Here is a 24891-nt window from a genome sequence, read left to right as displayed (position 1 = left end):
CGCAAACTGAAGGAATAAATCGCTATAGACACTGAATGGTGCCACTGAAACTGCGGCACATTAGCGACTGAATGGCAATGTCACGATGCAGAACATGGTTGGTATAAGTACTTATACGCATTATCCTGATTGCAATGTAGCAAGCTGAGGTGGTCACGCTCAACGTCGCTCCGCCACTCCATAAGTATATATATATATATATATATATATATATATATATATATATATATATATATATATATATATATATAATAGAACTGGCATAAACGAACAGGAGAACATAAACGTGTTTTGTTACTCCTGTGTTGTTTGGAGCCTTCAGTTCTAACCATCACGCGCACACTGTTATGGAATCCGTCGCGCTCCTCCACGGCACGTGACTGTCGCTACTCTACGTTTGGTTCGCCGTGCTGTGCTGTGTGTACTCTTCTATACTTCTCTACATGTTTTTTTTTTCTTTTCCTTTTTTTAATGTTCAAGCGAGTGGACGTTGGGTCCCTTCCACATTACAATTTCTATCCTTTTTTTTTCTTCTTCTTCTTCGTGTGTCACGTTTTGTTTGTGTATTTTCACAGGCAAATATGGGTGGTGTGTCCTGAATCAAAATTGCTGATTTTCACAAGCATTTCAACACCTAGGAGGAGAAATGATATATGTGTGGTGCAACTTGTCCTCGCCTTTTATCGCTTTTTGTTCGAGTCTGTAAAGGACTTCATGCTCTAGGTATTTCGACCTTGTGGCGTTTTTTTTTATTCTTACCTTGCACATTTTTTTATTGCGATAGCAATTACATGGGCACTCCAGGCGCATTCTGCCGTCGTCGTCGCCGTGAGGTTCCGCATAAAGTCCACGGGCGATAAAAATCGTCGCCGCGCCGTACGCTGTATGTGCGAGTGAAAGCATGCGACGGTGAGCCGGCAATCGGGGTTCGCGCACGCAAGGGCGGGAAGCAGGAAGGAAGCGCGCAGGATTCCAATCGCGCACAACGCTCCGGGGGGAGGGTAGGGAGGAGGGAGGCCATGTTCTACGCCGCGCGCTGCCGCCCGGGCGGCTGTATCTTGAAAGGCAACTGCGGCGGGGGTAGAGTCCGCCCTCCCTGTGTTTTCGCGGCTAAGATCGCGTTGATGGGAGCGCCGGCATGAAGCTCCCTCAATTCGCTTGCGGCTGCTGCCGCGCTGAATCACTCCAGCGTTTTGACAGAGTTTCCGCGGTCATCGAGTGACATGCGTTCATGTTTGCCTGCGGGCCCGTGACACCACGCTTGTTAATTAGTGTGCCTACGTTTACGAGTTCATACGGCCGATAAAACTACTAGCCTTACTTTGCATAGCTGTCCGCTAATTTGCTATCGCAATAGATGCTTTGCCTTTCGGGCGAAACTACGGCTTTTGATCACTGTCGTTATACTATTATGCGAAAAGGAGTAGCCGTCACTATTATAGGGTGACTATACAACTATTTCTTTATTTTCATTTCAATAAATAAATAAATAAATAAATAAATAAATAAATAAATAAATAAATAAATAAATAAATAAATAAATAAATAAATAAATAAATAAATAAATAAATAAATAAATAAATAAATAAATAAATAAATAAATAAATAAATAGGTTACTGTAGTGGGAATGAAAGAAATGAGAAATATTGGTCCCATATGGAAATGGGTTTTGCTGTATATCCAAAAAAGAAAAGGGAGGACCATAATCCTTCAAGAATCGATTCAACATAAGCCTGGTGGGTAGTATTTAGGCTCGTTCGCTTTACCTTTGCTCTCATAATTTTTCACCGCAAGAACGCCACGTTGAGGCGAATGAGCTGCCTTGCAGCTAAGGCGGCTCATTCACAGGCGGCCGGTTTATTCAATCAGAAAGTGCAGAGGGCACTTCCGCAGCGCCCTCGGCAATGCACTGAGGAAGTGGTGCCGAATTGGCGAAGCTTTTTGTTCGTATGCACTCTTTGCCATTGGCCGACCGCCTTCTCTGATGATATATCCAATACGCTTGGCTGTCATCTTCTGTTACTAACAGTCCTAGCTTAATAACATTTCTTGTGAATATACGGGCCCTGAATCTTCCCTACCTGATCTACGTATGTAGTGCATTGCGATTGTATCTTTTCCGACTTCCTGACGAACAGAGCTGCTGCTAAGTTTGTATTTTCCAAGGTCCTAGCTTGCATCCTGAATACAGTCACGTCGCTTCCTGTTTCGTACCGTTGCTTAAACTTCCGTTGACGGCGCCCTTCACAAGATATATATTCTCAGAGACGCATTGTGGAGAAACTGCTTTCTTTCTTTCTTTTTTTTCTTTTTCTTTCTTTTTACCTCTAGTTTGCATCTCATCTCCATCGACGGAAGATGTTGCGCTCCCGCACGACGCGTTTCGTGCAGTCATAACGACGCGAGGGGGCTGGGAATCCCACTCGACCGAGGCATGCAGTGGTAAGGTGGCGCCAAGTGTTGCGAAACGGCGTGAGAGTACTTGCCTCCGTTTGCGTAACAAAAACACAAAAAGAAAATGAGTATAGGCGCCTCTTCCACATACCGTCTCTGACATCGCGTCCAAGCGCTCTGAAGTCAAAAGAGTGTGTTTGTTACCCGTTACTTCTACACCCGTATGTTCTTCATATATATCTAAGAAGACAATGATGAACGAAGGGGGAGAGAAAAGGCTGTCTTTCCCGCACATGTTCATCATATATATAGCTCAAACTCCCAGGGTTAATCATGCATGCGCACAAACGCCAAATAAAGTGGGCTGAGGCGGCCACCACGGTATACCTCAATCCGTGAAGCACTGCACACGTACACGTAATGCGGAGGATCTGAGTTCGACTTCCACCAGCGGCAAGTTATCTTTTCGTCCACTTTTATTTACCTTTACCTTATTATTTTCATACATTTCAATTAAACATAACGATTACCTTCTCCATATGCTTTATCTCTGTCTCCACGGTCCGCATCGAGCCGCTTGGTCCTCCTTATTACTCTGACGACGAACATAGCATACTGTGGTAGAATAACGATATAGAGGACCCCCCCCCCCCCCCCCCCTTAATCTCCGCGCACACAAAATGTTGACGAGGCGCGCGATCCTGCAGCGAGGACACCCCGTGCTGGCGACCCTCTTATATACTACATCCCTTTTGGGGACCGCGCACGCCGCGACGAGTGAATCCCGCGGTTGTTAACACTTGGCGCATGGCGGCGGCCACGTGGCGAGCGCCTACTTAACCCGAGATTAGCGTAATCCCCCGCGTCTTGCATATAAATACCCCTCGCGCTCCCATCCGCCCACGGCCCATCATCAGCCACCGCGCGCATTGGGACCGCGCGGAGGGAAAGCAGCCGCAAAGATCCGCTTGCGCCTCTCCGATTTCCCCCGGGGTACAAAGACGGGACGAAAAGGAGAGGAGGAAAGGGGGGGGGGGGTAACAGCACAGCTGGTATACGAGAATATAACCGAGCACGCAGACAGCGCGTGTCCATCGCACTACGCTGCATATATAGCGCGTAATAAGGCGTGTAACCGCAAGGTTATTATTGCGAAGCTCGCGTATAGTTAAGTGCTGCTCCTGTGTACGTGTACATGGCTTCGTGGCGAACGTTGCTATAATGTAGCTATTCTAGCTTCCCGCGCGATGACAGGAACAGAACAGGATGAGCCGAGTCCATGCACGTGCGTTGAAGCATCTGTCTCGGCTGTCCTTCACTGAGCCCGTGCAGGTTGGAGAAAGGTCGTGAACGATGGGTGGGAAAACCGAGGCTGAATGCAAACGTGGTGTAGAACGTGAATGTGGCTAAAGAGCTAGACAGTACAGCCATTGCCGAAAGAATCGCTTTTGGAATAAAACTGTAAAAGCCAAACGACTTATCCGAACCGGCCGCTATGACGACTTTCTGTTAATATATTCGAACGGCCGAAAAGAAAAAAAAAAAAACATGTAAGCTCAGATTACAGTATAAGCCAAGTAAATAAGTAAACACTGCCATGAAAGCAAAAATTGTCATCCACCGGATAGCAGCACGTGCTGTCAGCGTTATACCATCTAACAGGCGTAGCAGTAGATGGAAGAAATGGGCTACTCCAAGAAAGTTCGCAAAAGTGTACGGTGACCGTTTCTGTTGCAACGCATCAAGAACGTACTGAGACAGTTTGGCAGTACGGCAGGTCGGGTGAGAAGGTGGGTGCAGAAGTATACAAGAGAAAGAGAAAGGAAGATACAGTTGGCATGTGCGAGCACTGCAGTCAACTGCAAGGCACAGTCGGACACATTCGTATTGGTCACTCCGCTTAAGAAAGCGCGTCGGTTCCTTCAGCATTGATCTGCGAAGTCTGTGTTCGGCCAAGTTATTCTCCGTCGACTGATGGTATCTATGATGTCCTTGAAATGGCAGTGCCATTGTAGGTCCTGATGAAGCTGGGTCATATAGAGAAGTAACTCTCTTTGCGACATCACGCAATTTAGTTTTGCCCATTCTAAAATTTTAGCCCGGCTTCTATCTGTGTTTTCTGGTTTCTGGCCGCCAGAGGACTTAAGTCGCGTATGTCCGACTTTGGACAGTTTGTATTCGTAAATCAGTTTCCCATTATTGTAATTTGTGAGCCAAAACTGTCATATCCCATCAGAATGTCCGGGTATGAGTACATTACGTCTTCCACCCAGGGGCAATGCAGCAAGGTTATTGTTTTCATACGCTGTGACTTAACATATGTTCATCATCCAGTGCCACATGACAATGAAAACCAGTACGTGTGTTTGACTGTGAAGAAGAGCAAGGTCACCTTCACAATTCTGGGAGCCTACCTATCACCATCAAGTCGTCTAATCTGCGAGCGCTTACGGGAAATTTTGACAACGACTCCACAGCCATGGGTTATCTATCACTGGGGATTTCAATGCCCACCATTACCTCTGGGGGAGCTCCAAGATTAACTCGAGGGGCAGAAGATTGGTGTCGATTGCCTCTGAACGAGAACTTTGCTTGTTAAATGACGGAAGCCCCACCTATCTGCGAGGAACGGCGTATAGTAGCTGTCTTGACCTCAGCTTTGTTTCGCGCTCCTTTAACAGAAGAGTTAAATGGTTCTCGGACTTGGAAACGTGGGGAAGTGACCACATCCTAACTTATCTCACGATTGAGGGGCTGACTAGCTCCAAGTGCTCCGGTGCCGTCCAATCCATCGATTGGCCGAAATTTAAATCAATCCTGGAAGACCGCTGTCGAGACGAGATGCCATCCAGCCTAGGGGGCGCAATAAAAGGTGCCTTACAGGTTGCCACACATTCGACTTTGAAAAGCTCCGACATCGAGCTAGAGAAACTTCGCGCACTTCGACGCCGTGCGGAACGAAGATATAGGCGCACAAATTCCATTCATGATTTGAGATTGGCCAGACGCACACAGAAGAAAATACAGCGTCAAATGAATAAGCTGGCTTCACAACGATGGGCGTCTTTCTGCGAGTCTCTGGATCCCCAAAAGCCTTTGTCTCTTATATGGAGAACTAACTGTTAGAGGCCTCCGTGCAACCCCTGGACAGCGCCACCCATTTAATTCCCTCGCCCTTTACCTACAATGCAGCGAGATTGAAGTCGCAGAATCCTTCTGTAGGAGGATTGCCGGTGTAGCAAGTTCCACTGGAACGCAGTTTCCTGACCACTCACCATCCTCAAGTGATCCCCGTATGGAGTGCCCTTTTCTCTGGACGAACTTGAAGCTGCGCTCGCTTTATTCAGGCGTTCCTCAGCCCCAGGACCAGATGGCATTACGTACCGCGCTTTGTGTAACCTTAGTGAACGAGCTCGAATGGCACTTTTGCTCCTGTACAACGACTCGTGGCAGACAGGCACCGTTCCCCAGGAATGGAAATCAAGTCGCCTGATTCCGCTCCTCAAAGCTGGCAAGTCGCCTTTGAACATTTTGTCATACCGTCCGATCGCGCTTGCAAGTTGTGTAGGAAAAGTAATGGAACGGATGGTTCTAACGCGATTGGAGTGGTACCTAGAGCACTATGAAATTTACCCAGACACGTTAACAGGATTCAGGCGCGGCCGTTCGTCTATAGACAACGTTGTCGATTTGGTAACGTATGTCGAGAAGGTACGCCGACCATGTATATGTTTATACAGATGGATCAGCAACTCTCCAGTGTTCCTCTGGAGCCGTGGTTTTCCCTGCGAGAGCCACCACCATCAGTTTAAAGACGTGTCACCCAACGACGTCGACTGCTGCGGAACTTGCAGCTCTTCGCGCTGCACTTCGTCTCGTCAGCCAGGAACAACCTCGAAGATGGTCCATATTCAGTGACTCGAAGGCAGCATTGTAGTCTTTGCTATCAGCCCCGCGGCGTGGACCGCACGAACAACTGGTATTCGAGATTAGACATATAATCCATACCTTGACTGAGAAAAGACACCACGTGACATTTCAGTGGCTTCCAAGTCACTGCGGCGTCATAGGTATACGCACACGCCGATAACGCTGCTCGTTCGGCTCTTCAAGGCGACGAAGAGGAACCGGTACCGTTATCAAGGACAGATGCCGCTAGAAAACTTTGAATGCTCACCCGGGATATCACGTTATTCATGTGGAACACACTAAGTTTTCACAGCAACCGGCTGCCCCACATAGACTCTTCTCTCCGCCTTCGCATCCGAGCTGGGCCCTGCCAACGCGAAGCTACCCTGCTTTGTCGAATATGGCTAGGAGTGGCTCTTACGAATTATTTTGCATTCTGAATCAGATGGGCCGACGACGCCTCGTGCGATGACTGTGCTAGCGATGAGACTCTTCAACACTTTCTCTGTGCCTGTCCTCGCTACAATTTACAGAGACGATCGCTCGCAATCGCGATGCATGGCGCGCTTGGACCAAAGACCTTTAACAGAGGAAACCATTTTAGAATGCTTCCATCACAAGACATCGCAGCGGAGGACGACGACAGCTCTGTTGCAGTTTTTAAAGACTACAGAATATATATGGATAGCAAAATGACGATATCGTCAGCTAGCGACTTCCGGTTCGAGGGTTAGCGCTTCTGTTGCTTCGTTCAGCCTTGTCAGCAGTTTCTGCAGTGCGATTTCGCGCTGTTCGCAAAGAAAACACGCTTCAGCAACGTGATTACGGTTGGCTGCTCGGCATTAGGGTGCGCGAATTCTTCCGTGAAAGGAAAAAAAATGTTTCGTTTTCGATGGAATGAAGCGCACAAACGTAAATGGGTAGTTGCCGTCAAACGAGCGACCGTGAACGGCGAGCTGTGGGTACCGAACGTAGGAGCCTGAATATGTGAAGATCATTTCGTCACAGGCAAGTGTTTCGGCGAATAACTTCGTCTACTAACGTTCTAGTACAAATAGCCGTTTTTTAACAATCAGTTAAATACACACAGGTGCACCCAGCAAGGATCCTCAGCACATTTATTATGTGCCGTCTTCATTCCGGTACAACGAAAAGGCAACTGAGTCTGCACGAAAGAGGTAGGACAGGTAACGTCAAAATAATTCGTGAACTTTTCAGATACTTAAATCAGTGCTTTCTCTCTGCAGTTATACACGACATACGTCTCTTCAGAAAAAACGGGAGACTGCGAAGGCACAGCAGCCGACGACATGGCGCGCGCTGGGCACTGCTGCAGACAAAACAGCGGACGAAGCGATCGACTGCACCGTTTGTTATGGGAAGCGTTACAAACAGCCACTTATTAGGTTGACTTACCACTTATTAAAAACTACTTCTTAAATTAACGAACGTTTATTTGCGCTCGACAAACGTTTGCGCTTGATAAACGTTATATGACTATTTGACGCGACACAAACACGTTAGGGCATGAAATGCCTGCCACCTAAAAATACATGAGTCTATGTATATAAGGGCGCCAACATAAGTACGAAGGAGCGATAGCTCACACCTACGTTTTGGAACTGCCCAGCGGTGCTTGCATCGTGGTTTTTCACCAAAGTTCCGCAGTATATAAAAGACAAAGCGCATGAAGCATGGGCATGAAGTGACGGCGGCATAGACGGCGTCGTGGTCTCGAACCGGAAGTTGTAGCAGAATCCGCCGTACCCCACAATCCCTTGCGACAACCGAGATTTTGCTATCCACCTATTGGACAAGCGGCTGTAGCCTGAACTGATGTTTACAATGCTACAAGTGCTACTGTGCGGTGCAGTGATTGTATGCGGTGGCAGTGACTGACTGTGCATCTGTGCTCCCTTTCTTTCTCTATCCCTACTTTCCTATCACTTTACCTCCCCCTCCCCTCTCTCCCCAGCGTAGGGTAGCAAACCGGACCTTCCCCTCCGGTTAACCTCCCTGCCTTTCTCCTTTTCTTCTGTCTCTCTCATCTATATCCTTCGCAAAAATATGTCATATGTCAGTCCCATTACCGCGCGTACACTGCTGCAATATTGCTGGAAGTAGCATCGAATGTCAGCGCCGTTGTCCGTCCTCTTCCTCTTACGCTCTGCTTGAGACACCACAATCAATGTAGACCAACTAGACCAAACTTCAGTGGCCCAATTGACAAATCTTTCCGTTCTTAAGTGCCTTTTGCCATTGAGTAGCCTCCTCCGCTAATATTATGTCCAACGTCACGATCAGCAAGACAAAATATTTTCCTGGTGTGTTGCTTGTTGCCTACTAGTCCATATATATATATATATATATATATATATATATATATATATATATATATATATATATAACTAGTGTTGCCTACAAGCAACACGCCAGGAAAATATTTTGTCTTGCTGAGTTTCGCTTTGGAGTACGAAGCATCAAGCTTGATGTCTTCGACCAATACTGAATGACAGGCATCAAACGTCATTTGTCGGATTGGAGCAGGAACTGAGGACGAAGAAGTCTGGCGCCCTATTCGCTTTCTTTTGAGAGCGCCGTCAGTGGAGAAAGACCGATGCGACGTATACCAGGTTGCAATGGTATCACACAGGTGATACTGCGCTCATGCAATGTACACCTCTATTTCGCATAGACGAGAACTGCCTATACAAGTTCCTCACGAAACCATAGGTGGCTTGGGGCAAGAGAGAGAAAACAAGAGAGAAAGGTAGGGAGGTTAACCAACGACGTGCCCGGTTGGCTACCCTACACTTGGGGAGGGGAAAAGGGTAAGAATAGATAAGGAGAGAAAAGAAAAGAATAGAGTTAGTCATTTGCAGAGTTAGTCACACAGGAAGCTCCGCTGTCACAAGCGTTCATATAGTCCAGTATCCTTCACGAACTGCAGAAGGGCTTTTGTGGCCTTTTACATGCAAGACTCAATCTAACAGGGCGCTCTCGGAAGAAAAGATCTTTGGGCTTGAGGCAAAGTTCGCTTCCGTGTACACCGCTAGTGTGGGCCAACTGTTGCTGAAACAGTTGCCGCAAAAACATTTTTTTTCTTTGAGTATCCTTAGTCTCGAGGTATATTGCACATTCCGAGGAAAAATAACCATTTCCTTGGGGTATTTCTATAATTCGTCCTTAAAGGTAAAAAAAAAAAGAAAAGAAAAACTCTCAGGCAAAGCGCTAAATTCAACTTATATATAATATTTTTCTTTTCTCTTGCTCTCCTTGAAGAGCCAAACACACCCGGCTCAAGACATAAAATTAAGATGACGTTGCAATTAAACGCTGATTCAAAGCACGAACGCGTCGTCGACATGCTACCATATATCAGCGCATATATACCAGCGCTGAAAACGCACGCATTAATAAATGGGCCCTCACCGTATGAATACAGACGCGCACACGCCTGTATATACCCGGATGCTTATGCACCCCTTTTCTTATGCAGCGGGACATAAAATATTCACGGAGCGCCCAACGGCGGTCTCGGCGCTCGCGCCAAGTGAGCATTCGTGATGTATGTAAACACGTTCATATCGCCGTAACAACGCGCGCGAACCGTCTATCTGACGCCGCGCGAATTTTTTCCCGCGTGCGATGGAAAAACACGAGCAGATGTCACATATTGTATGCACGCCTCCCCCAGTGTATACGCCGCGCAAACAAATTGAACCGCGGCAGCCGAAAACGTGCGACGTCTCCCCCGTGCGAGGCCTTCACATCATTCCCCCACGGTCGAACGGGAAAGTCAGCCACACGCGTCAGCTAGTGCATATACCTCTGCGCGCGAATTCGCTCAGACCGCGTCAGGAACGCTCCCGTTCCTCGATGGCCCCAATTTGCGTTGCAAATGGCATTGTCTCCTCCGGCGTCGCTTCGTTCAGGCAGCCTGCCTGCCTGAAGACAGGCGCAGGACTTGGTGTTGCAGCAAAGCGTTGTGTGTGGGTATATATGCTTCCCCCGGTGTGCATGTGCGCAGCGTTTTTTGCAGCGAAGCTGTTAAGGGCTCACCTTTCGATCGTCGCGTCCAGCAATAGAAAAAAAACCTAATTTTTACAAAGATTAAATGGGTGGGCGGCATTCTGCTATGTTAGTGAATGCGTAAGCCATCCAACTTCAGCGCTTTCGCTTTGGTTACCCTGTCATGATCACCTTGTGGAAAAAAATTCTTCGCAGTTGTCTGCCAATCTGAGTAACTGATACATCAAAGACAGCGAAGATGCATATAAGCGAGTTCTCTCCCTCTTCGTAAGTACTGTAGTACAGTACTATAATAGTATATACTACATTACTATATAGTAATATATACAGAGCCCGATATAGTATAATACTATATTACCATATATAGGGTTCTGTTTGCTGACTGTTAGAAGAAGAAGTTTGTTGCATCTCGTAACATATTTGCAGTTTACCTGCTCTTGATTGTGTGCGACGTTTTACCAAGATTATACAATTATATACAATCACATACATCCCGCATTATACAATCGCACAACACATGTAGCCCACTCTTTACAATTCATTACGCGTTTTGTTCACTAGTAACGGCTCTCACGCAGGCTGCGTTTCTGCACAACTCTCTCGGTTTGCACCGCCGCAGCCGCACAACCTCCTAGCTGACCTCCAAAGGTGGAGCCGGTAAAATACGACGTGAGAAAAAAAAATTACACCATCTTCCCGTAGTTGAACCCTGAGTAGTATGCGAAGCAGCCATGAGGTCGACTCAAGTTCCCATTAGTTTTCAGTTCGTCGTTTACGTTAGGTTGAGGTACGTAGCTACCGTTATATTTACCGTTTGGTTTCCATGGTAACTACCAAACTTTTCGCTACAGTGGCGCCCCCCAGCGGAGTATGCAGCACCTACCGTCGCGCCTCTAACCTAAGCTGCTTCGCATTATCGCGCGCGGAGCCGCAGGTGTTGCCATTCGTTGCGCAATCCGGAGAGGAGAGGAGCGTCGGAGACGAGGGGGAGGAGGATGCGCATGCGCAGTGCGGGTGTGGACGCCGCACGGCGGATGGATGGAGGGAGGGAGAGAGTGACATAGCCCCGACCATAAGCTGCTTCGCATCTAAAAAAAAAATTACGGACTACTGGCTAAAGTAGTTGTCTATTGAATGAGGTTATTTTATAGTAACTGATAATTGCGTTTCGATAGACAATTGCGTTTCAATTTAAAAGCTGAAATTTGTGACTCTGCATGGTTGATCTTTGATTAGCATTTGATACCGAGCACGCTGCCACACGCTTACCTTCACCGCAACACAATAACGGCTGCGGAATAGCGAAACGGGTGCGACAACGGTGCTGAATTCACGTAAGATGCTCTTTGCCTTTGGCCGGCTGCTTTCGCTAATAATATATCCAGCATCAATATTTGCCGAAATTTGCTCTTACGAACTTCTGTAGTAATAGTTTTTTTTTTGTGATTACAGGCCGTGTTTCGGACGTATGTATACATATATACGGTGCGGGCCTTATCACCACTCCGTTGAATGCTGCGCTGTACCTACGGTTTTACCACAGAGTAAGCGGCGCTCGCGCACGAAGTATACATCTGAAATATGTTCCGTGCACGCGCTTGTCGGCTAGCCCTTCTCGCCAAGCATATGTACATGAGCTCTCGGCCTGTGCATTCGCATCAGTCAGACGCTAGCCGGTGCAGTGTGAATTCAGGTTGAAACGGGCCACTTAACGCGAACTTTCATCTCGTCGCGTATCGTGGTCAGACAGTTGAGCGTGCGAGGACGAATAATAAATTTCTGAACTGTTGCTACCACGGCTGCTCACTGCAGTTCGGTCCTGGCATTAATTACGTGCCTCCTGTCAAACCGGTGGCGGCGTATTGACACAGCCATACCAAATGCTCTCTTATCCCCTCCAGCTAGCGCTTACGCGAGATCAATCAATCAATAACTCAATCAATCGAGCAGTCAGTTGGCTGATTAATTGATTCAATCATTTAATTGACTGTTCAGTAACGCACAAAACGCAAATTTACCAGTAAATCACTATCTCCGGGTGAACCACATTAATCATGTGGTACTCATCTCGCCTGTCATATCTTAACACGCGACCTTACCATTACTATGGTATCATTCTTATAAATTCCTGCTTTATTTTGAAACATGTTTAAGCATCGCTTTACAAACATCAAAGATCCCAAGTGTACAGCTTCAAAGCGTCGGGAACAGTAAAATATGTGTACTGCTAGTGAACGCAAAGCCCATTACCTGCTTTCGGAAACCGCACATAAATGCAAACTAAGACAAGCGCCACAGTAGCGATCATGCAAATGGAAAAATTTGCATGTTCCCCGGAATTCATTCGTCCCCGACGCTTCATTTAATACGTATTTAAGGACTTAAACTGCACGTGCGCTTCAGCCGCGTGGAGCTTAAACAAAACGGGGAAAAAAATAAAAACAAAGCCAGCGGTGATTGAACTTCAATTTTGCTTCCTTTTGCTCCACGGCCTCATTTCCGTTTCAGGGGAAGCAGAAGCGGACAAGCCATTCACTCTTCATTACACTGCACTGTCAATGCGTTCCGTTCGCAAAGCACGTTAGTGGATTCTCCTTTAGCGTGTACACCAACTATTTTGCCATCGGTTATTGTATTTTAAGCAAGCGTGCACAACACTTTACTGAGGGGGAGGCTATAGTTAGAACGCAATATGACGAATAATCGCTTTATACTATCAACCAATCAATCAATCAGTCAAACAATCAATCAATTAATCAAGGAATCAATCAATCTGCGTTTCTGATTATTGTCAAGAAAACAAAAAAATCCTCTTATTGAGTATACGAAGTATCGATAACGACAACAGAAAGAAGCGCAAAGATGCCTGCAAGGCATGGACTGCCTATCCCTCCCCCTTCCAGGTGATGAACTGCGCCCGTTCTCTAAAACGTCGTCGTCATGGGGGGGCTTTACAGGAAAGCTTTTCCAACCGTGAATTAACCAGTTCCAAATGGTGTGTGCTCAGCGAGTCTCCAATCTTTATTCCTTGCCCAACGGCAGAGTCCTCCCCGACAAATAGGCGGTAACACGACGGGAAAAAGGAAAGATTGGCAAGGGATCGGAGGTGGCGGGGGGAGTGCAGCCGGCGAAGGGTGCTGCTTGGGGTGGGTGCTCGCACAGGCGAGGGGAGGACGGGAGGGAGAGGGAGCCAAGAGTAAAGTAAGTGAGTAAATAAAAACGGAAGCAGCGCCGGGAGAAAGAACAACGAGGTTTCAACTTTCAATTCCCGACTGAATTCCCGTTTCACGCTCGACGACGCGGAACCCAAATTACCTGGCGGGCGCTTCGGAGGAGCAAAGCACTCTCCGCGGTGCGCTGCACATTTGTACGTCCCCTCTCTTTCGCTCCCTCGCAGCAGACAATCAGGAAACGACGGAACGAACCGTCAGAGCTACACCACACCACACCCCCCCCCCCCCCCCCCCTCCGCCTTCCAAAGCCGGTCGTCGTCCAAAGTGGTTCATCCTACGTGTGCAAAGACACACACAAACACAACATCATTCGAAAAGCAGGCGAACGAATCCAAATAGTAGTGTATAGTGTACGCGCGGCGATGTCTCCTTGGTTCGCGGGGACGCGGGAGGGTGGTGAAATGTGCCGCTTTTTTCCCCCGAAAATTGGTTTAAAACGCGGGGCCGCGCGGGAGTCGGGAGAAGGACGAACACTACCGCCGCTGGTGGCTTCTCTGCTTCTTTTGGGATGGCTTGGCTTAGCTACAGGCTCGGCTACGCAGCGGTGTATAGCGTGCGTGTCGCGCGACGGGAAACCGAAAGTGGCATTCTAAAGCGCTGCCGCCACAAGCACTGCGATCTCCGAGCCTCGCTTATTCTCGTCTGCTTCCCTCTCCTCCAGCTTGAAGCAGACGACGACGACGACTCAATCCGGGCAATCAGGGGATCGTGTTGCCAATTATGCAGCCCTAATGGCGTCCCGAAATCGATTTTCCACCTGGCTCACTTACTTTATTTTTCTGTCATTTTGCTCTTGCTTGCAGACAGGTTTGCTAACGCGCAGGGGATGGGATCGCAGGAAATGACGGCGCGTTCTCTTTTTGGAATTGATTTATGCGTGTGACGTAGGCGTACGCACAATGAGGGTGTGGGGTCCTTCTCCGCATAAAGAAAAAAGAAGAAAAAGAAAGGAACGACAAAGAAAATTAAGGTCGTGCGTTGTGTTGAAACGGAAATGGAATCGATCTCAATGAACTATAGGTATGCGTTCAGATGCATGGCGCCAGGTATGGTTAATTTATGCACGATAACAATAAAAACGAAGATTCAGCAGGGAACGCTACTTCCGATTAATGGCCGATCCTCCGTAGTGGGTTGTGTCATGCATATAGGCACCAAACCAAAAACCATATCGAGACAGCGTTCCCGAAAAGTGCTTACAAAGCTTTAGAGAATGCAACGCTGCTGGTAGTACTTATAGTAATGTTTGATAACCAACTGGTTATTCAACAGCTAAGATACCTTGGTTTGTTTAACTTAACTATGAATCTTGCAATCATGGGAAATGAGTAAAAAAAAGAAAAAAAAAGCGACGAAGAGTAAGCGCAAAGTCCAAGGGAAGCGTCTATAGGGACCATATTGAACATTATCCTTATAAGCTAAATGTTTATTAAGTTTGCTCACGTGCTATACTGCGACTGCCTCCACTTGAGCATCTCTTAGCAGTGGCAAGACACCGTAAAAATATTGTTTCATTGACTCCAACCACATGTGCGTTAAGGAAGTCAATGAGCGCACAGAAGAAAGTACAAGAACACGCATAAACATGCACAAAAGGCGTATAGTTGATGCTTACTGTATCCATGGAGGTTATATCAGAGCGTTTACATCGACTCGACTGAGTGGGTCAAATCGACTTGTCGGACTGAAATTTCTCCGTCAGGCTTGTGAGAACGCTGGCAGGCCAGGCTGAGCGAATGCCATGTTGACTCAAAGCGACTCACTTGACAAGGCGGATAAAGGCCGGTGGTTCGCAGCCAGCGCAACGAAGGTCACCCAGACGATTTGTTACCTCGCTCGACGCAGGCTGTCGCTCAGATATCGATCCGCTAGAAACGATATCACCTAAACGTTGTCGAGTCAGGCCATAGGTCTCTTATATACCGACTTCTGATTTGACCCGTTTGCTTCGGGTTTATGTGCACTAGCAGTATAGTGAAGAACATAATTTCTGGGTGCTGTGAATCAAAGAACTTTTCACTCGTGTGAAGCTGTATCACTAGAGAGCACCTTTGATGAAATCGTTATTATCGTAATTGATTGTACGATTTACAATTGTATAATCGCTATTACGAGTGTCTGTTCTAACGAGCCAATCTTGCCTTTAAGAAAAGCTTTTTGAATTGGGCCCTCAAATCATTCCTTTAGGTCATCCGCAAATTTCAAATTTTGTGTCTTGGTTTCTGTGCTTTCGCATTCTTCGCGGGGAGACATCAGTGGTGCCTACGGTCTTATCTCTACCGTCCTGATGGGCCGCGAATCCGAGCCTGTCTTCCTTGTTTAGCTTGTGCCTCCCCATTTACATGCTGCCTGTGCCACGATCTTTTGTTGCGTTGACAGTGACGCGGAGTTCGACATTTCGACCCTGAACGACGCTAGTATTTGGGGGCGCTTGGTCGCCTCCCCCGTAATCCAATTGAGTCCGCCTGCACCCTAGATTATCTTTTTGTGCGTTTCACAAAAGCCGCGATTCATGTCCCGCATTTTATTTTGTCAGCTTAAATATGTTTAGTTTTGAATATTTATTCAGTCTTTGTTATGAGCGCAAAGTGCATGCCGTTGTACTAACGCGCTACGTTAGCAGTAAATAACTGTTTAACCAAATATTTTTATTTCAATGAAACAACAAACGGAACGTTGATATTATTGTTCGAGATGGTGGCTGGATTCCTTCGGGCGAAGGACAGTTTGAAGTGCTCCTACACTCGATGAACCAGTGTTTTGCTACAGAGCCCTAAGTTTTACGAACAAAATGAACGTTTTCTGGGACTTACAGGTCCACTAAAGCCGTGGGTTCCTCGCCTTTGTGCGCACCCTTGTCATTTTCAATATGCAGTTTGAAGTTTTATTAAGTACAGTAAGACTTCAATATAACGAAATCGCTTTATTCGAAGTACCGCTTCACTCGAAGTCCTCACTGCAGTGCATGCATATCGAAGTGGCGCCAGACTGCCTAGCACGATTTGCGAAGCAGGAAATCGGCAAGGGACTGTCCGGTGCAGCATACATGCTGAACCTTCCCTTTTATTCGTATAGGCAAAGAAAGTTGCTAAAGCCACATCGGCAAGTTTCATCAGTCACTCGGGACCGACTGCATCAGACGATGTTAACCAACGAACGAGGCAACCGGCTGCTCATGCTGTAGAGGCCAGCAGAATCTCGCCCCAGTCATGTCGCGAATACTGAGTGAGCGCGGCATGATTTTGATACGTAGTTTACGGAATTCTAATGTGGAATAAACGTGGTTTCATTCATTCATTCATTCATTCATTCATTCATTCAGCGCTGTTGTAATTCACGTGCCACGTCACAATGGATCATTTGAGGCCTCACCTCTCATAGGGAAATGCCACATTTATTAAAGTCATTCTCGGTTCCGGCGTCTTCGTTGCAACCAGGGTTTACTTTCATGCTTAGTACACGGATCGTCACGCTCAGCACCCCATCAGCCGAACCACTATCCCGGTTTGATATGTACTTACAGTCACGTTAATTAACCAAAATAATATGCAGAACGAGCCCCCTGCAGGCCTCTTACCACTCCTGTGTGCATGGCACGCTTAATTCGGCGCATGTTCGACCGCAACATTTATATATATATTTTACGACGGCCAGTCTCAGGTACAGCTTAGGAGATATTTGAAGACATATATGGACATGTGTGCCATTACGTGAAACTGTAACGCGAACATAAAAATAAAGCAATGAAGTGTTCTCATTCCGAAAATGTTTCTCGTGTCACAGTGCTTAATGACTAAACGGCGTTCGGGTGCATTTAGTATTACTCATAAGAGCAGACCGCATGATAAGGAGATGATCTCCGCCGAGATGGCCTATCACGGAAACGCACTTGCCCAAAAGAAGCATTGTGAACCCAGCTCCAGAATTCTCAATATCAATTATTGCTGCAATGTAATCGCAGTGAAGCTGGTTTCTATACCTGCCTGGTCAAAACTACTTGCCACCGTCGGACGAGCTATAGGAAACACCGGCCTGCAAGCTTTTGTTCAGGCTTAACAAATTTCGTACCTTAACTGTTAAAAATTTGCACAGTCAAGTGGTTCGACAGCTATGCCTAACCGACTGAGAAATGTGCATTAACGGTGACTTTCCATGACATGGAGTGAATGTACTCTAGTCTCCAGGTGATCGCGTCAATAAGCTATAGAGCGCGAAAGTGTGTGTACTAGGTGACAAATTCTGAGTCGGTGGCATGCGATCAACCTGATCGCCCAGGTCACATCAATTGGGTATATTGATTGGTCGTCCGGTCCTCACTGGAATGGCGCAACCCACTCTGGCGGATGAGCCATGAATCCGGCGGGACAATAGTTCAGAATTAAAAACAAGTATGATAATAATAATTATTCATTTATTAATATAATAACAATAATAACCATAACGAAAGTAAAAATAAATACGAAAAATAGACTAAAACAAAATTAGTTAAATTATGGGGTTTTACGTGCCAAAACCACGATCTGATTATGAGGCACGCCGTAGTGGTGGACTCCGGAAATTTGGACCACCTGGGGTGAGGACGACCGAGTCGGACATCTTCTGAAAGGCATCGCAGAAGACGTCTATAATTTTCTGATAGGGAGAGAAGACCTCACGTCCGTCTCAGATGTCTTGCGTCACTGCCGTACATTTGAGACGTTGAAGACCCGTCGCATTGCACCCAAATTTGGACGACTGGCAAACGTGACAACTGTCGCCAGCGTCGATACCAGTCCATCTACCGACCTTGCCTCTACTATCCGGGAAATAGTACGCGAAGAACTGCGGCGACACAATGAACTAGTGTGCAACACAGCTCAACCGCCGGCTACGTACCCAGTGTATCACTCGGCGCCCACAGCACCATGCGCTACTTTGCCACCGTCTGTGTGTGTCACGGACGTCGATGTGGCTGGAACGACGTGGCCACATCTGGAGACGTTTCCGTCAGAGCAGCGGTATGGGCAACGCTTTCACTCCAGCCGTGATGCACAGAGGCGAACGGCTCCTGTTCAACGTACTGGGGTGCTGTACCCTGTTCGACAACCTCTGCCGGCTGAGCGCTTGGAGCGGCATTTCGTCGAACGTCCTCTGCCCTTGTGCTACAACTGTGGTATCGAGGGCCACATCGCCAGGTACTGCAACGTGGCCCCACAACGCCGCCAGCCGCCAAGGTACGACCGATCAACAACATCTGGCCAGCAACGTGTTGGCGGTGCGTACACATATCCACGCGGGATGTCCAATGAGAACCTGGGAACACTGCGAAACCGTTCACCGGCTTCCGATCGGAGCTTGACACCACCTTCTGCTCCTCGCGTAAGCCGGTCACCGTCTCCCCGGCGCCGCTACCCGTCGCCTTCGCCGGAAAACTAGTCAGCGCGGCCGTTGGAGGTGAGGCCGCTGGACAGTCTTCGATTATGACAGAAATACCTCCGCCAATTTGCATGCTTAAAAATAAGATTTGTGTACGTGTAGACGGCGTCTCAACGATGGCCTTAGTAGACACTGGAGCGACCGTTTCCGTAATGAGCCACGCATTCAAACGCCTGCTAGGACGAAAAGTGCTGTTTTCGTGGGACCGTGCCGATGTGTTTCGTGGAGTGAGTGGAGAATTATTGTACCCTGTAGGTGTGTGCAGTGCAACAGTTAGCTTGGGTTGTGAAACGTTTAACGCGGAGTTTGTAGTTTTACCTCATGCTACGCATGACGTAATTCTGGGCCTCGATTTTCTTAAGCTGTGTGGTGCCAATGTCGATTGCCGAACGGGAGAAATTACTGTAGATCCGAGCCTTCCGACCGTCTTTGTGGAGCACCCGCCGTGTTACGAATGTGCCCTTTGTGTGTCCGCAGATACCATCGTACCGCCGCTGTCTGCCAAATGTGTCCCAGTCGCCTGTTCTCCTGCAACCGACAGAACATTTGAAGCTACCGTAGAGCCCATTCACCTTAGTTGCCCGAAGAAGAATGTTCTGGTGCCCTATTGTACGCTGTCGGTTATATTAATATAATAACAATAACAACCATAACGAAAGTAAAAATAAATACGAAAAATAGACTAAACAAAATTAGTTAAATTATGGGGTTTTACGTGCCAAAACCACGATCTGATTATGAGGCACGCCGTAGTGGTGGACTCCGGAAATTTGGACCACCTGGGGTTCTTTAACGTGCACCTAAATCTAAGTACACGGGTGTTTTCGCATTTCGCCCCCATCGAAATGCGGCCGCCTAAAACAAAATTAGTAACTAAGAACCTATATATATATATATATATATATATATATATATATATATATATATATATATATATATATATATATAATCAAGCTTGATTTGCCACTTGCCTTAGGAGCGTTCTGTTTTTTCATCCCAAGACATTTACGCCTCGTTCGTCTGGTGTGGGTATTCAGGCCACAACAATTCAGCCCAATGTATATGCTGATGCACTCACAATAGCCTCCTGCAATGGTCCTGTGATCCCTATTTTAACAACGTCGGCGTTCGTCACGTCAGCGCGCTGAAGAAAATTTGCTGCTGCAAATAACTATGCCAAATCTTCATTGTGCACCGATTATTTTCCACAGCTCAGTTTTCCTTGGAACAATAGATGGTGCTTCGCTACAGCAGGTCTGAAGTATCAAATACGAGATTGCATTGCCGAGTCCCCCCAGTAGATGTTTGCCTTCGCAGGTGTGGTCTGGATCACCTTTGTGTCTCTTTTTTAATGAGAGTGAATTTCTACATTTCTTTTTAGCATGGCTCCGGTTCACTATTCTTTAGAAGAACCATTCTTTAGAAGAATATCTTTGGAAGAACCCTACCGAAAGCTTGGTTTGAATTTGACTCTTCCGGTGGTCCTTTGGTGCTACCGAACTGGGTTTTAGCCGCGGGAACGTTAATAATGTCCTCCGAAATTTACTGCGCGAGACAAAAAGAATTGCATGCTAAAATTTATTATTTTTTGTGTCCACATATATTCATTTACTGTAAAATGTAGTTACAATAGACTTCATATCTGTAGCAGCAAATTTCATTTCACAATTTCAAGTTACTGGTATATATGTATATGCAAGAAAAAGACGTCTTCATTTATTTTAAAAACTGAGCGGCTTCGTCTGCTCTCAAATAAAGTTCAGTCATCCTCGTCATCAACACCATCTGATATCATTGTTCTTGCTGCATGTGCAAGCTGTCCGTGCAGTAGGGAAGAAGGGGAGGAGAAGGGAATGTTGTTGGCTTTATAGGTGGATCCATCCTTACCCTATTAACAGAGTTCAGAGAATTAGGCTCCTTAACTATGTATATTTATTATTTTATATAATTTTTTCCTTTCAATATCGTACTTTAATTTACACAGTTAGTGTTCTTATTTTATTATCTTAATCTCCCCCCCCCCCCCCCCCTTCTACCGCCCGATTCATGGCCGTACTGAATTGAGCCATAACACCTGGTGCAAACCAACCAATTTGCCATATAGACTTGCCGGCCATGCTTCTTCCGGCCATCGCTTCTTCTTGCTTCTTCCAGCAATTGCACCGCCCGAGCTCTGCCTTTGATAAGAGGTTATCAGGGATAAAATCTATAAGCATGTCGTTCAGTGCATCATCGCTTAGAAGTGCAGCGCAAGACAGGCGAACGTAAGACAAAGCGCTAAACGAGGTAGAACAGGACGCAAAGGGGCATCTTAAAAATTATGGGGTTTACGTTCCAAAACCACGATTTGATTATGAGGCACGCCGTAGTAGAGGAACTGCGGAAATTTGGACCACCTGGGGTTCTTTAACGTGCACCTAAATCTAAATACACGGGTGTTTTCGCATTTCGACCCCATCAAAATGCGGCCGCCGTGGCCAAAGGGGCATCTTGCAAGCCATCCAGTGCACGATGCATTGTTGTCGAAGAATGCTTAGCATGGACAGCATCCACACGCCTCGGAAAACCTGGATCGGCATTTCACGTTTACACACTGATACACACCGGGCAAAGAAGAACTGCTTGGCACACACGTGATCACGTACGCGCAACCTTCCACCAGAACTCGGCGTCGGTTTGTCCTATACTGCCGGACATGTACGGCTGCATAAGCAACAGAGCTTTGTAAGCGCTCATGACAGCTTTCGCTCACCGGGCTGCGAAGGTCGCCCCGCGTTAACGATAAACGCATTATAAGAAGCGCGTCCGCGTATAGCGCGCCGGGCGGAGGAGAGGGATGCGACGAGGCGATGGGGTCGCGCATCCCGACGAGTGAAAAATTAGCCCCATTGACGCTGCCAGAATCGAGTTTCATCGCCCGAGGCGACATGATGCTCGCCGTTACGCCTCCCCGAATCCCTCCCGGCGGAGATGAAACAGGATACGCGTTGGGAGGGAGCAGCAGCAGCACCATCAACTGGTATTTCGAGCTTTGTGTGAACAACGAGCACCGCACAGCAAGTGAGGGGAAGGTGCTAAGAGGAAGTGGGTGGGTGGGAGATGGGGGGGGGGGGGGGGGGGGGTGCTGCTCTTGACACTCACAGTAGGACGCGAAGCGGTGGCCAGTCGGGTATACTATAGGTCCCGTGGGTTGGGTGCTGGAGCGGAGTGTCATCTGCCTGATTGAGCGCCAAGTGATGCTGCAGTTACGTGTTGTTCGTCGCCGCAGGGTGACGTGTACACACACACACAACGGCGACTCTCACCAGCGTGACGACATGCTCCGTGCAAACAGGGTGCGGCAGGCGGCTTGGAAGTTGTTGGGCACTCGCACAGAGAGATATCAAACTTGCGTATCGGATAGGCTGTGCTCCACTGTTGTATGGTAGGTAATGATTTGCAGGTTATTAATTGCAGCTTAACTTGAACAAAGTAAAACTTATCGAGAAGTGCGTGAGTGCTCGAAACCCAGATCGTCAGCATGGTTCGACTCTTAAGTGAAGCGCTGGGCAGTATTGAAACTAGCATTGTTGGTGAAGTTACTGTCCACAAAGAAAGGTAGACTGAAAGGTCTTTATGGCTATATGCTGGATAGGAAACGAAGCACAAGGTTTCGAAAAGTACCCGTAGAGAAAATAATGTATAGAAGCCTGCGCATCAGCTACGAGAACGAACCAAGAGTCGGCACTCCTTGCACGTCCTCATTAAAAGGCGAAATACAAAGAGACGAGAGAGACGAAAAAAAAATGAAACAAATGAATTTTAATAAACAAGTCTTCTAGGCAGTCATGGAAGAGGCAACGAAGAGTGGTGGAGATAGAGCTTACTGCCATGAGCTCCTGTTGACGTCAGGGTTTGGGAGCTGTGGCTATGAGACCATATACGTATACAGCCGCCTTCCAATGGGCGAACAAGACCACTAGAAATACACGAAATGCGGGCTCGTTCGGGTCTAGGAGCTCTTGAGAGAGCCCTGTTCAAATAGTGCCACTGGGCAAAAGTGCCACGTTGGTGTAGTGACGCTGCGTCGTCGTGTCTATAGAGCCCATGGGCCGCTACAAGGGAATCAAACACGTGCCCACAATGAACCAACCAAGCACCGTCTTATATATCGGCAGCACGCTGTAGCCTCCTGAGTGTTTTACCAATTAGCCCACCAAGCCATCCTTGTGAACTCCTGAGTGCGGAGGCGCCGTTTATCCGTTTGTTGCCTCATCGACATCGCCATGTTCCGATAACGCAGCAAGCTGCGCGACGCACGGCGGATCACCACAATTGACACCTTCGACACAGACTCCCTCCGCATCTTTCCCTTGTGCAGCCTTTCCTCCTCAATCCACACGAAAAAGCGAGAACAAACGGGCGTGGTGAACGTGTCGGGAAGCACCACCGCAGGCTTTATACACACGCATGTGCGCGGAGGAGGTGCCCGACTGTTCTTCTCTCTGCCCGCTGCGGTGGGGCCGGGAATCGCGTCGGGCGCGGCCCGAGCATCGGGTTTCCCCGGCGGTTGCCCGGCGGCAGAAAGCACGTACGTTTCGCACCGTGCAGCAGTCGTCATCACTCCCCCACCGTCCTTCTGTCCCCCTTTCCTTTCTACATCGCCGAAGCTTGATGAACGGATGACAGGCTGGAACCTGGCTTGCCCCTTTTCTTCCCGTCCAAACGGAGATAGACCGAGAACGAGAGAGAAACAGATGGTGTGTGAGGCCTCTAGCCTCGAGCAACGGCGGGGCGCGCCACAAAAAGGCCAGTGCGAGTGTGTGTTAGGAAGTTGTCAAAACCAGTCAAAACAGTGAGCAAACAGCACGCCCCGCTCGCGCGCGTCTCTGTCCGTCCGTCAGAGTCGGCGGGCTAGCAGTCGAGAGAGAGGAGCGCGAACATAATGCTCGCTGCACCAGTTCTTCCTCCTCTCGACTCTCTTAACCCGCACAACAAGCGTCGGATGCCCAGTGTTCCCCTCTTCATCGTCTCTCGTTCTACTTCGCATTGCATATTGCTCATGTTGTGGGGCACATATCGCCTTCTCTCAGCCCCCTTCCCGTTATGGCTTTGCGCCCTACACGAGCAAGCCTTTCCCTCTCCCAGCCGCGGTTTTCAAGTGTGGTACGCGTATACATACAAGCATGCAGGTCCTGCGGTGAGCAACATTTCACCTCCGACTGTCCTGTTGCATCTTTGTTGGAAGCGGAATGGTCGGCTGGCTGTCTGGCGGGATGCGCGCTATGCAGCCTTTTCTCGCCGAGGAAGCGCGGCTCCTCCCTCCTTTTGAGCGAATTACCCGCCGTTGTGCTCCTCTGACGCCCCACTGTTCGAGCAGCCCGAGTAGAAGAATCCAACGTATGTATATACGTGCGGTGTATACCATTGCCAGAATGTGCTCCGAAAGCAAACACGAGTACAAGCGCCGGCGCTTGTGGTTTCGAGTTCGCGCTTTCCGGAAACCGCGATAATGGCGACGCCTTCTTTGTGTATACGGCGCTTGTCAGACCCCACGCGCACGGACAAACCCCTTCCGCGAAAAAGCCACGGGTTTTCTTTTATGACGGGGACAGTGGTAAATGCGCGGCGTGCGCGCGCTGACTCGCTTCTTCCAGGAAGTCCATGGAATCACTGCCGCTCGCTAAACGTCTGTCCAAAATTGTTCCTTCGCTCTTTCATTTGTTATTTCCGTTGGCTTCCGCGCCCACTTCTTTCTGCGTCCCCTTCCCTTGTGTCGACGTTCACACGCCTGCCGAAAGGCGTCACCGAGGTTGTCAAAAAAGCATGTGTTGTCGTCGGACGAGTGTCTCTATCTATTGCGTACAAACAGGGCTACACATCGAAAGGGCTGAGATTTCTATCTATTTTTTAGAGTAAGGGGGGGGG

Source organism: Dermacentor silvarum, chromosome 2 (assembly GCF_013339745.2).
Source record: "Dermacentor silvarum isolate Dsil-2018 chromosome 2, BIME_Dsil_1.4, whole genome shotgun sequence".
Taxonomy (NCBI): Eukaryota; Metazoa; Arthropoda; class Arachnida; order Ixodida; family Ixodidae; genus Dermacentor; species Dermacentor silvarum.
Note: the sequence above shows the minus strand (reverse complement) of the source record.